Below are 12,078 nucleotides of genomic sequence, written 5' to 3' on the forward strand. Positions count from 1 at the left end.
TTTAATTTTAAACATTCTTTTAAAACTTTCATCATAAAGACTCTTTAAATTCTTATTTATTAAAATTAGAAATATTTTCTCTTACCATTTTTTCCTCAGAGTCACATTTTGACAATCACCCAAAATATACATGTAAGAAAATAAAAATCCTTAAAGCACTATTACAGTTTCATTTTTTACCTTTAAAATATTTAAAATATGAATAAAAAAGAAAATGTGTGTCTAGGTGCATAAGACATAAAAACATTAAAGACTTTAATTCACCTTATATTTATTGATTTATTCATACACAAAACAGGTAGGACATGAAATTTATTTTTCCCCAAGTGGTTAGTTAGCTAATCATCCCAGTACCAATAAATATCATTTATTTGCTGTTGTATAATACCACCTTCATTATATCAATAAAATTATAAATAAACACAGCTTGTTTCTGCATTTCTATTCATTCATTCCTTTATTCATTCAACCAATCTTGACTGAGCAAATAGTACGTTCTGGGCACCGTTGAGGCACAAAGAACACGGCATAAATGAGATGCACGGGAGCCTTGCCTTTGGAAGCTTCTGGTGAAGTCACAGGCACAACAGTGAAGGCACTGTGATCAGCAGGAGGACACAAGGCAGAGGGTGGAGCGACAGCGTGGAAGAAGGGGCAGGAGAGAAACTTTACGGACAGGATCAGAAGTGTCCGGGAGGCCTGAGGTCTCAGCACGCCTGAAAGGAGCAAAGGGAACGTGAATGATGCACAGAGCCCCAGATGTAGTGAGGAAATAAACCTGTGAAAGTCCGGGGGTAGAGAAGCAGCCAGTGCAAAGGCCCCAGGGCAGGACCGGGGTGGGGGAGGTGAGGCCAAGGCAGCTGGACAGAGATCAACAAGCACAAGTTCAGAGATTTAGAGTGGCAGGGGGCTCTTTGCAGCTGTGGATCAAAGTGCAAGTGAAAGTCACTCAGTCATGTCTGACTCTGTGACCCCATGGACTGTACAGTCCATGGACTTCTCCAGGCTAGAATACTGGAGTGGGTAGCCCTTCCCTTCTCCACGGGATCTTCCCAACCCAAGGATGGAACCCAGGTCTCCCACATTGTGGGCAGATTCTTTACCAGCTGAGCCACAAGGGAAGCCCAAAAATACTGGGGTGGGTAGCCTATCCCTTCTTCAGGGGATCTTCCTGACCCAGGAATCGAACCTTGGTCTCCTGCATTGCAGGTGGATTCTTTACCAACTGAGCTATCAAGGAAGCGGCTGTTGATGAAGGTTCTGTGTGTAGGAAGTGTGCTCTGATTCACATCACTTAAACGCGCGCCTTCGCAGCTGTGTGGAAAACTGACCACGTGAGCCAGCACAGGACCAGATTCAATCTGTGAAGCTGAGCTGGAGCTCACAGGACTTGGTGACTGACTGGACACACAGGAGAGGAAGAGGTATGGCTGGAACAGCTGAGGTGGGATGAACTGGAGACGCATGAAGGTTCCGTAAGGAACATCAGGAATCAGGAGTTTGGTTCTGAACAGGTTCCGGCTGAAATTCTTAGGACCTCTCCAAGTGGAGCTATTAAGCAGGTGGCTGGATATACAAGTCTGAACCTCGGGGGAAAAGGTCAGGCTGGAAATACAAGTTTGGGAGGGTCAGGAGCATAAAGCTGGTGTACAGGGCCTGTGGGATCTCCAAGGGAGACAAGATAATCAGAGGGCCTGGGGGAGAATGCAAAGGAATGGTCAGTGGGGGAGAGGGTGCGGTGCCCTGAGCCAGTTCGGTGTTTTCAGGAGAACGGCAGGATGTGAGTGGTGACTAAGGTCAAGACTGCAAATGGACGGTTGGGTTCCGTGAGCTCGGGGTCATTAGTGACATGGACAAGTGCTCTTGCAGTAGAGGCTTTCAGCTGAAGAGAGTTCAGGGCAGAAGGAGTAAGGGTAAAGCTATTTCTACAAGACATGGAGGCTGTTTGAGAAGTGTGCATAAGCAGGCACTCGCATTTTTGTTCTTCCCCATGGAAGTTAATTCAGTATCTTTGCACACTGACGAAGTAACCCAGGAGAAAGAAGAAATTAACCATGCAGGTGAGGGGGATAAAGGCAGGAACAAGAGGAAATAAGGGGCTTTTCCTGGTGGCTCAGACAGTAAAGAATCTGCTTGCAATACAGGAGGCCTGAGTTCAATCCCTGGGTCAGGAAGATCCCCTGGAGAAGGGACTGACTACCTACTCCAGCATTCTTGCCTAGGAAATCCCATGGACAGAGGAACCTGGCAGGTTATGGTCCATGGGGTTGGAAAGAGTCGGACATGACTTAGTGACAAACAACAACAGTTCTTGTTTCATTGGCTACTTTTGTAAATATTATACTTACTTTTGTTGCTTAGTTGCTAAGTCATGTCTTTGCAACCCCATGGACAGTAGCCCACCAGGCTCTGTCCATGGGATTTCTCAGGCAAGAATACCAGAGTGGGTTGCCATTTCCTTCTCCAGGGGATCTTCCCCAACCTATAGATCGATCCCGTGTCTCCTGCATTGATGGGGGTTTCTTTACCACTGAGCCACCAGGGAAACCCCCAAAGAAGGATGCACATAAATAAAGACTCTACACAAAGCAAAGAAAGCAGATACTCTAAGCGAAAGACTTTTAAAAAATATTCTAAAACTGGAAAGACAACAGAAACTAATGTGACCGATAAACATCAGCGGTAAAATTCAAACTGGAACCTGTACCATTTCAGTTGGTACAGTTACAGGAAGACCTATAAAACCACAGCTCTGCAGAGGAGCTGGGGACCTACCTAGTACAGCTCTGCATCCTGCAGTTGAGGACAGCAAGGGCTAGAGAGCTGCAAAATCTTACTCAAAATCAAACAGAAGCCTGAGAGTATCTTCCATCTAGAATGCAGCACTACTTTCATTAATGTTCTTTGAAACATTTATTTGTAAAGGGTATGGTGATGATTTTTAAACACACCTGCACATTCTGTGAGCCCTCAGAAAGAGGCCTCTTCCCCTGAAATCTGCACCAACCCTGGTGACTCAATGGTTACAAACAGAATACAGTAGAAGCGATGGCATGGCTTTGGAAGTCACGTTGAGAAAAAGCTTGGGTAGTTTCTGCCTCACTCGTTCTCTTGGGTCACTGACACTGGGAGCACCGAGCTGGCATGAGGCCCCACGGTGTGCCCAGGCCACAGGTAGGTGATGTAGCTGAGTTTCCAGATGCCCCTGGCCGTCAAGTCATGGTCCCCCTTCTGCTTTCTGCCACTGAACCTTCCCAACTGAGCCCCCAGACAACCTGGAGCAGAGACAAGCCATTTCCACTGTTGTTGTTGTTCAGTCACTCAGTCATGTCTGAGTTTTAACCAACCCATGGGCTGTAGCACACCAGGCTTCCCCTTCCTTTACCATCTCCCGGAGTGTGCTCAAACTCAATGTCCCTTGAGTCAGTGATGCCATCCCACCCATCTCGTCCTCTGTCTTAAGAGGATGAGATGGGTTGGATGGCACCTCCCACTGTACACAGAATCTCTGTGCATGATAAAATGGTTCTTTTAGGCCAAAGTTTTGGGGTGGCTTGTTGCAGCAGCATAAAAATGAATACTATTTTTCCTCCACTACTATGGATTTTTAAATGGAGAGCAAAGAGGTAAAATTTATTCCTAGTCTATTTTATCTTCAAGTCCAACTAAAGCCAAAAGGCTGCACTTGATTGAGAAGAGAAATGAAATAAAACTTGGTTCTGAATTTTAACTTTCTGCAGCACAGAGGAACAAATTATAAGGCTAGCCCAAGAAGTTTTTCTTTTTTAAGTGTCACAAGATTTTCAGATAAACACTTGCTTAGCAGCACAGTTCAGTTCAGTTCAGTCGCTCAGTCGTGTCCGACTCTGTGACCCCATGAACTGCAGCATGCCAGGCCTCCCTGTCCATCACCAACTCCTGGAGTTCACCCAGACTCACGTCCATCGAGTCGGTGATGCCATCCAGCCATCTCATCCTCTATCGTCCCATTCTCTTCCTGCCCCCAATCCCTTCCAGCATCACAGTCTTTTCCAATGAGTCAACTTTTCGCATGAGGTGGCCAAAGTACTGGAGTTTCAGCTTTAGCATCATTCCTTCCGAAGAACACCCAGGACTGATCTCCTTTAGAATGGACTGGTTGGATCTCCTTGCAGTCCAACGGACTCTCAAGAGTCTTCTCCAACACCACAGTTCAAAAGCATAGCAGCACAGTACTCAAGCAAATATCTTGGCAATTAATCACACGTATACAAGATTTTTTTTTCCCCTGGAGAGAAATTTTTTGTTGTTGTTGAAGAACAGAGCTGTACTTTAAAAGTATTTGAAAACAAAAGCAAACCAGAGGCTTCTCTGCTCTAAAGTACAATAAGGCTGACTTACTTTCATAATGTAAACATCTTTTTTTCTTCTAATTAAGCCAAGTAAACAAAGCAGGATGAGGGCTTGTGTTGGTGTCAAGTGTTCTCGGCAGCCCCTGAAATGCCTGGCAGGTACAGACACATTCAGAGACCTGGAAAACCAAGATACTGTATTAAGTGTTTCTGTTAGTTCCCTATGGCTGCTGTAACCAATTACCTCAAAATTTGCGGTTGAAAACAACAGAACTGGACTTCCCTGGCAGCTCAGTGGTAAAGAATCCGCCTGCCAATGCAGGAGACACAGGTTCTATCCCTGATGTGGGCAGATCCCACGTGCAGTGGAGTCACTACGATTACACACCACAACTCTGGAGCCTGTCCTCTAGAGCTCGGGAGCCACAATCACTGAAGCCCACGGGCTGCAACTCCTGATGCCTGTGTGCTTCAGGAGCAGCTGTGAAGCTGTGCAAAAGCCCTTTCACCTCTCCAGTCTCCCGATACTTATATGTGAGCAGGGATTAGCCAAGGCAAATGCAGTCACAGACCAGCAACCAGGCATCACCCAGTGAGGAATGCTGACACTCAGGCCCCACCCTGGACCAACTGAGCCAGCACGAGCATTTAAGCTGGAGCCCCAGCAGCTTCCAGTGCACCTTCAAGCTTGAGGAGCACTGAGCACAGTTCCTGAGGCAGGATGACTTGCCAATAAACGCGAATCCCCCGTGCCTATAAACCCCACAAAGGCACTTACATAAAATGGCTGAGTTTACATTTAATAACTGAAGACAAAAAGTAAAGAAAGGAGGGAGTAGGCCATTCTTAAAAAAAAAAAATGGCTAACTAGGAACAGGCTGGTACTGAAACACTAATTTCTGGGACTCTTTTGGGGAATCTTTTTAAGAAAAGATTGTTCACGCTACATAGGGAAAAGAAATCCAGATATGAGTCACATCTCACTCACATTTTTTTAAGGCTGTATTATCTGAAAGGAACAGGTGAATTCCTAGGTTACTGGTATATGATTTTTGTGGGAGTTAAAACAATTAAGTGTAAAAACAAAACAAAAAGCTTGGAAGTCATGTCTCCATCTCTCAGAACAAGAAAAGAGCTGCATGAACTGAAAGTGTTAGTCCCTCAGTCATGTCCGACTCTGTGCAACCCCACAGACTGTAGCCCACCAGGTTCCTCTGTCCATGGGATTTTCCAGGCAAGAGGACTGGAGTGGGTTGCCATTTCCTTCTCCAGGGGATCTTTCCAACCCAGGGATCAAACCCAGGTTTCCTGTATTGTAAGCAGATTCTTTACCGTCTGAGCTACCAGCGAAGCCCTGTACAAACTGAAAGTCAAAGAAAGGCAATGCCAAAGAATGCTCAAACTACCGCACAATTGCACTCATCTCACACTCTAGTAAAGTAATGCTCAAAATTCTCCAAGCCAGGCTTCAGCAATATGTGAACCGTGACCTTCCTGATGTTCAAGCTGGTTTTAGAAAAGGCAGAGGAACCAGAAATCAAATTGCCAACATCTGCTGGATCATGGAAAAAGCAAGAGAGTTCCAGAAAAACATCTATTTCTGCTTTATTGACTGTGCCAAAGCCTTTGACTGTGTGGATCACAATAAACCGTGGAAAATTCTGAAAGAGATGGGATACCAGACCACCTGATCTGCCTCTTGAGAAATTTGTATGCAGGTCAGGAAACAACAGTTAGAACTGGACATGGAACAACAGACTGGTTCCAAATAGGAAAAGGAGTACGTCAAGGCTGTATATTGTCACCCTGTTTATTTAACTTCTATGCAGAGTACATCATGAGAAACACTGGACTGGAAGAAGCACAAGCTGGAATCAAGACTGCTGGGAGAAATATCAATAACCTCAGATATGCAGATGACACCACCCTTATGGCAGAAAGTGAAGAGGAACTCAAAAGCCTCTTGATGAAAGTGAAAGTGGAGAGTGAAAAAGTTGGCTTAAAGCTCAGCATTCAGAAAACCAAGATCATGGCATCCAGTCCCATCACTTCATGGAAAATAGATGGGAAAACAGTGGAAACAGTGTCAGACTTTACTTTTCTGGGCTCCAAAATCACTGCAGATGGTGACTGCAGCCATGAAATTAAAAGACGCTTACTCCTTGGAAGGAAAGTTATGACCAACCTAGACAGCATATTCAAAAGCAGAGACATTACTTTGCCAACAAAGGTCTGTCTAGTCAAGGCTATGGTTTTTCCAGTGGTCATGTATGGATGTGAGAGTTGGACTGTGAAGAAGGCTGAGAGCTGAAGAATTGATGCTTTTGAACTGTGGTGTTGGAGAAGACTCTTGAGAGTCCCTTGGACTGCAAGGAGATCCAACCAGTCCATTCTGAAGGAGATCAGCCCTGGGATTTCTTTGGAAGGAATGATGCTAAAGCTGAAACTCCAGTACTTTGGCCACCTCATGTGAAGAGTTGACTCATTGGAAAAGACTCTGATGCTGGGAGGGATTGGGAGCAAGAGGAGAAGGAGATGATAGAGGATGAGATGGCTGGATGGCATCACTGACTCGATGGACGTGAGTCTGAGTGAACTCCGGGAGTTGGTGATGGACAGGGAGGCCTGGTGTGCTGCGATTCATGGAGTCGCAAACAGTTGGACACGACTGGGCAACTGATCTGATGTGATCAGAGAACTGAGGTCTTGGGATAAACTAACACCCTGAAAACTACAGACAGGTGAGGACCAAGCACACAGGACCGCACAGCAGAAGCTCTGGGACCAGGAGCAGGGCTTTCGTGGCTCCCACAGCACACTGCTAGACGCTGACGATGGGCTACAGACTAAGCAAGGATCCCCACGTTTTCATGGATTTCATGTCCAGCATCCCCATCAGGTTTTCATGGGGAAGATGGGAGAAAAATCCCCTTGTTTGGCTGGGGGTGGGGGGAATAGTAGCCCTTTCAAAATATGTCGTGACAGAAGTTTAACCAAAGTTTGACTAACACACATTTGCTTCCATTGATCAGTGGGGACAAAATAGTTCAGCTCATTTAAGAGCTAAAGCACGGAAATTTGGAGGGTCTGTGTCTGACCTTTTCATAAGTAATCAAGGTACTCCTGTTAAGTCTCATTTAGTCTTATGGGGGAGACAGGTTCCTTGCAGTGAGCTTTTTCTCCCAACATAAAGTATGAGAAATCTCTTAATTGTCACTGTTTTCCAGGAGTATGGGGTTCAGATAACAGCACCATTAACAGTAAGGCTTTCCAAGGCTGATCTAAGATTCTTCACTATTTCTTCTCTGACTCTTCTTTTCTTTATGTAGATCTGAGTTTCTGACCCTTATCTGACCCTTTCCTTCTCTCTGAAGAACTTTAAAAACTGTTTCTTGCAAGGCAGGTCTACTTTTGCTTCTCAGAGATCTGTATTTCTCTTTTACTTTTGAAGGATAATTGTGCTGGATACAAAATTCTAGGTCATTGTTTTTTGTTTTTTGTTTTTTTTTCTTTCAAAACTCTGAATATGTCACCCCAAGGTCTTCTACTATGCATGGTTTCCGGTAAGAAGTCTGATATGATGCTGACCTTTGTTTCTCTGCATGTAAGTTCATGGAGTGTGCAATGCTGAAACTTTGTTTGTCCCTCATTGGTTCAGTGCATCCTCAGAGACAAGTTCCCAGTATTGAGTGGCTCTGATCCACTTTTATTTTCCAGTTTTTTTTTCTTAAACTGTTCTTGATGGAGTGCCTCTAAGAGAAGCATGTAGGGTGCTCACTAAAAATGCAGACTCTTGGGTCCAAGCACTCTATGAGAATCTCTGGGAAAAGGACACAGGATTTTATATTAAAAACAAATCTCTAGGTGGTAAAACCATTGCTTCATAGTTACGTATTTTATGTCTCATATAATTATTTAAGAGTGATATTTTATGCTTTCCTATATATTTAGATTTCAATCCATCTTAATTTGCTTTCTGTTATGATGCAAAGGCATTCCTTGGTAGTTCAGATGGTAAAAAATCCACCTGCCATGTGGGAGACTTAGGTTCGATCCCTGGCTTGGGAAGATCTTCTGGAGGAGGGCATGGCAACCACTCCAGTATTCTTGCCTGGAGAATCCCCATGGACAGAGAAGCCTGACAGGCTACCATCCATGGGGTCATAAACAGTAAGACATGACTGAGTGACTAAGCACAGCACATGATGCAAAAATCTAAATTAACTGTATTTTTAATGTTTTTACTTTAATTATGCCAGTAGCATTTATTAATAACCCATCTTTTCCCACTAAATTAAAGCATCACCCTTATGATAGATTGTGGAGTTTCTCACAGTTTTAAAAAAAGACGCATTCCTTTATTCTTTTTGTAAAGTATCATGTACTAATCATAAAGAATTTATGACATGCAGAAAAATTAGGTTGTTTTAAAAACCCAGCTGTCTTAGATTGAACAGTATCCCCCCAAAATTCATGTCAACCTAGATTTGTGAACTTATTTGGAAATGCAATCTTTGCAGATTTAATTACATTAACATGAGATCTTTTAGGATTAGTGAAGTCTTTCAGTCATGTCTGACTCTTTGCGACCCTGTGGACTGTAGCCCACCAGGCTCCTCTGTCCGTGGGATTCTCCAGGCAAGAATACTGGAGTGGGTTGCCATTTCCTTCTTAGGGTGGGTCCTAATTAAAAGAATTAGTACTAACATAAGAAGGGAACCTGGGCTTCCCAGGTGGTACAGTGGTAAAGAATCCGCCTGCCAATGCAGAAGACACAAGAGACACGGATTCAATTCCTGGGTCAGAAAGATCCCCGGGAGAAGGAAATGGCAACCCACTCCAGTATTCTTGCCTAGGAAGTCCCATGGACAGAGGAGGCTGGTGGGCTACAGTCCATGGAGTCACAAAGAGCACAACTCAGCACACATGGAGAAAGAACAGATGCACAGTGAATGCCATGTGAGGGCAGAGACTGAGACTGAAAAGCCAAGGAAAGAAAGCATGCGACTACCAGAAACTAAGGCAGAGGCGGGGTATATAGTCTTCTTCCGAGGCTCCAAAAGAACCAACCTTGCCAACATCTTGAGTTTGGACAGCTAGACCCCAGAGCCACAAGCGACTAAGTTTCTGTTGCTTTGTGCCACCAGTCTGACTGCGGTGCTCTACTACTACTACTACTACTAAGTCGCTTCAGTCGTGTCCGACCCTGTGCAACCCCATAGACGGCAGCCCACCAGGCTCCCCCATCCCTGGAATTCTCCAGGCAAGAAAGCTCTAGGAAACCAATATATCAACTACCAAGAAATAACTAACTTTAACATCAAATGGCCCTCATTCCAGATATATTTAGTTCAGTCGCTCAGTTGTATATGACTCTTTGAGACCCCATGGGCTGCAGCATGCCAGGCTTCCCTGTCCTTCACCAACTCCCAGAGGTTACTGAAACTCATGTCTGTTGAGTTGGTGATGCCATCCATCTCATCCTGTGTTGTCCCCTTCTCCTCCCACCTTCAATCATTTCCAGCATCAGGGTCTTTTCCAATAAGTCAGTTCTTTGCATCAGGTGGCCAAAGTATTGGAGCTTCAGCATCAGTCCTTCCAACGAATACTCAGAGCTGATTTTCCTTTAGGATTGACTGGTTTGATCTTCTTGTAGTCCAAGGGACTCTCAAGAGTCTTCACCAACACCACAGTTCAAAGCATCAATTCTTTGGTACTGAACTTTCTTTATGGTCCAACTCTCACATCCATACATGACTACTGGAAAAACCATAGCTTTGACTAGATGGACCTTTGTCAGCAAAGTAACACGGCATTTAGCATGATGTACTCTGCAAATAAGTTATATAAGCAGGGTGACAATATACAGCCTTGATGTACTCCTTTCCCAATTTGAAACCAATCCATTGTTCCATGTCTAGTTCTAATTGTTGCTTCTTGATCTGCATACAGATTTCTTAGGAGGCAGGTAAAGTGGTTTGGTATTCCCATCTGTTTAAGAATTTTTCAGTTTGTTGTGATCCACACAGTCAAAGGCTTTTGTATAGTCAATAAAGCAGAAGTAAATGTTTTTTTGGAACTGTCTTGCTTTTTCTATGATCCAACGGATGTTGGCAATTTGATCTCTGGTTCCTCTGACTTTTCTAAATCCAGCTTGAACATCTGGATGTTCTTGGTTCATGTATCATTGAACTCTTGCTTGGGGAATTATATTTAAGCATGAAGTGTAGTGTGAAAGTGTTAGTCACTCAGTCACGTCCAACTCTTTGTGACCCTATGGACTGTAGCCTGCCAGGCTTCTCTGTCCATGGGATTTTTGCCATTTCCTACTCAAGGGGATCTTCCTAACCCTGGGATTGAACCCCGGTCTCCTGCACTGCAGGCAGATTTTTTACCGTCTGAGCCATCAGGCAAGTCCATAATATGTACACACATATTATATATGTAACAGATTGAGAGAAATATTTCCCATACAAGGTAATTCTGTACACTCTATATCATTAATTATTATTTTACTTGAATGGAGAAGGCAATGGCAACCTACTCCAGTACTCTTGCCTGGAAACTCCTATGGACGGAGGAGCCTGGTAGGCTTCAGTCCATGGGGTTTCGAAGAGTCAGACACAACTGAGTGACTTCACTTTTACTTTTCACTTTCATGCACTAGAGAAGGAAATGGCAACCCACTCGAGTGTTCTTGCCTGGAGAATCCCAGGGATGGCAGAGCCTGGTGGGCTGCCATCTATGGGGTTGCACAGAGTCGGACACAACTGAAGTGACTTAGCAGTAGCAGCATCTTAAAAAAAAGAAAAAAACTGGATTTGTACTATTAGTCTGCTGATGGTTATTTCTGTTTCTGTGCTAACAGCTTGGTGTTTAATTTTTTTATTATTATTACTCCTTTTTTTAGAGTTTTCTTGACCATTCACAACCGTGTGATCCTCTACACAAAATTTAAAATTAGTTACTTTTAAGTCACCCTCGAGAGAATTTGGGATTTTGATGTCAATTGTGCTAATTTTCAAATTTGACTTGGGAAGAATTGGCCTATTTTTGGTCCTGACTTCTCATCCAAAGATCTGGCACGTTTTTTTCATTTACTCAAGTCTTGTTTTCACCAAGAGTAATGGATTTATTTCATCACCAGGATCTTGTAACTCCTTAAACTTTATTCCTAATTACTTTACAGTTTTTGATGCCACTGCAAATAAAATAATTTCCTTTTTAATAGGTTATTACTTGTTCAAAAGGAAAACTGCTAATTTTCCCTCTGCTTATCTCTCTCGAGTTTTAAGCCTCTTACTAAACTCAGTTTTGATGGAGACATCTGAATTTTGGCCCTTGGCCTCTGAAGCGCTGCATTAACCCCTAGCTTTCCTGTATTCCAGCCTCCTTGCCAGCCAGTGAGCTGCACAACCGCGTCATAAAGTGCGGTGTCTCCAGGGCACAGCACCAGCGAGCTCAGCTCAGAGCAAAGTGGTCTGTACCCAGGGCCACTGACACTATTTTGGCCCGCTTGACGAAACCAGCTCCTAAGAAATAACGCCGTCAGTCAGTTCCTACTGAGGCACCTTTCACCTGCGCCAAAAGCAGACGAGCCCAAGATTACGACAGGAGCATCTTACCAGGAAGCAAAAGTGCTCTGGAGCAGAGGCCAGGGAGTCGGCCTCCCGCGCGGCGGGCCGGCGGAAAGAGCCGAGCGCACTCGGAAGCTCCGGCCACGCCTTCCGCAGAGAGCGTCAGGGGG

General features: G+C 44.4%; 1 long non-coding RNA gene across 3 annotated transcripts; it reads right to left on the reverse strand.

Annotated features, from left to right (window-relative positions):
* Positions 1–254: 254 nt before the first annotated feature.
* On the reverse strand, positions 255–12,056 carry LOC138990234 (uncharacterized). Of its 3 annotated transcripts, XR_011466357.1 has the most exons (3): positions 11,957–12,056; positions 4,381–4,510; positions 255–716 (listed from the first exon to the last, which is right to left on the reverse strand). It is a non-coding gene; the product is annotated as an uncharacterized lncRNA (long non-coding RNA). The 3 variants fall into 3 exon arrangements; XR_011466355.1 differs by having other exon boundaries at positions 255–4,510; XR_011466356.1 differs by having other exon boundaries at positions 255–8,151; positions 11,957–12,026.
* Between the last annotated feature and the right edge of the window lie 22 nt (positions 12,057–12,078).

The sequence above is a fragment of the Bos mutus genome, chromosome 12 (genome assembly GCF_027580195.1).
Source record: "Bos mutus isolate GX-2022 chromosome 12, NWIPB_WYAK_1.1, whole genome shotgun sequence".
Lineage (NCBI taxonomy): Eukaryota > Metazoa > Chordata > Mammalia > Artiodactyla > Bovidae > Bos > Bos mutus.